Source organism: Arachis hypogaea, chromosome 16 (assembly GCF_003086295.3).
Source record: "Arachis hypogaea cultivar Tifrunner chromosome 16, arahy.Tifrunner.gnm2.J5K5, whole genome shotgun sequence".
Classification (NCBI taxonomy): domain Eukaryota; kingdom Viridiplantae; phylum Streptophyta; class Magnoliopsida; order Fabales; family Fabaceae; genus Arachis; species Arachis hypogaea.
This window is the reverse complement of record NC_092051.1, coordinates 91,567,711-91,569,473: the sequence shown is the minus strand read 5'-3', so window position 1 is coordinate 91,569,473 and position 1,763 is coordinate 91,567,711.

Below are 1,763 nucleotides of genomic sequence, written 5' to 3'. Positions count from 1 at the left end.
GCATACAGCATAATTGCATAATTGCATAAAAAAAGAGAGCATGTCATGCGATCGCGTCAGTTGCGAAAACCACCTCCCACGCGTCCGCATCATTCACGCGGCCGCGTGATCTGGAGATCGGCATAAAGATCCAACGCCCAGAAAGTTGGGCAGGAATCGTGTGGCTGTTATGCGTTTCGCACAAAACGACCCACGCGGTTGCGTCCAGGACGTGATCGCGTCACTTGCACAACACCCATGCCACGCGATAGTGTGAGCGACGCGTTCGCGTCGCGCGGATATCATGACACCCCAGTGGAGACAGAGAGTTATGCTGAAACGACGCTGGAATTGTGCGTTTAGCACAATTTCCAGCAACGCGATCGCATGCCTCACACGATCGCGTCATTCATCCTTTTACCCATTCCATGCGATCGCGCCACCCACGCGATCACGTCAACCCCCATTCCACCCCAGCCACGCGACTGCGTGCCCCACGCGATCGCGTGGATTCAAATTCATTAAACCTCCCAGTGACGCGAAACCCTACCCTGTCGCGCCCCCCCAACCCCTTTCTTCTTCCTCTTTTCTGCAACCCTCCCCTCTCTGCCCCTCGCCACCCCAACCACCTACACCGGCCGCACCACCACCCCCTTCTTCCTTCCCTCTCTTTCTTCTCTTTCTCTTCTCTTCTTCCCTCCACCACCGCAGCCACCGCCGCGCCCAGCCACAGCCACCAAACCACCATCACCGCCGCTCCAACCACCTCAAACACCCTCACCCCTTCCCTTCCTTCCGCCTTAACACCTACCCCTCCTATTACCCCAAACAGCAACCCCTGCCGCCGGACATCCGTTCACCGCCGCGCCAACCACACCTCAACCGCCGCGTCAGCCACCACCACAACTACCCCCTACCATCTCTTTGCCCTACTTTCATTCATACGCCTACCAGGTTCCGCCAAACGCCACTCTTTCCATTCGTAGTTAATTGCATATTTTTTCCGTTTATGTTCAAAACTAGGCTAGTTAGATATGCATGTTGTAGTGGATTCTAGGTGGTCAGGTAGCCTAGGATGTGGTTAGTGGATCTAGGTTAGATTAATTGCACTGTTCTTGCTACTTGTTTTATAATTTTCACAATTCTGCTGTTGCTGTGATCTAAGTATTGTTCATATGATATTCTTACTGTTCATGCTGCTATTGCGACTGTTCTTTCATGTTTATATTATTTATATCCATTTGCAGTTTATTTTAGTTTATATGAACTATTCTGCTTACTGTTTATTTTGCCGGAACATCCAATTTTAGCCGGAATGCTGTCCAATTTTCTGTAAATCATTTTGATTCTCATTCATGTCTTGGTTTTGGCATTTTCAATTTTGCTTTCTTTAGCTTTCACCAAACCAATTCATGAATGTACGGGCCAGCATTCTTATTCCTTTTGTTTCCCCGGTTTATAAATCACATTATTGATGATTTGAATTCAAATTTTCGTTATTAGTATATCCATATGAATCATCAACACCTTGATTTCCTTGCTTAAATATGAGTTGTCTATTACTTCAAATTGTGAAATTCTTGTTACTTAGAAACCAATCATCTTGCCATTTACTTTGACCTTCTTTTTACTAACTCACTGATTTTTTATTTCTAACCTCTTTTTTAATTTAAAACCACTTTTAGCTTTCTAACACCCCCTCTGCTTTTTGACTCACTCTTCACTTTTACTTTTTAACCCAAGGCATGTTTATGGTTTTTCTTAATTAACATGAATTCTATTAC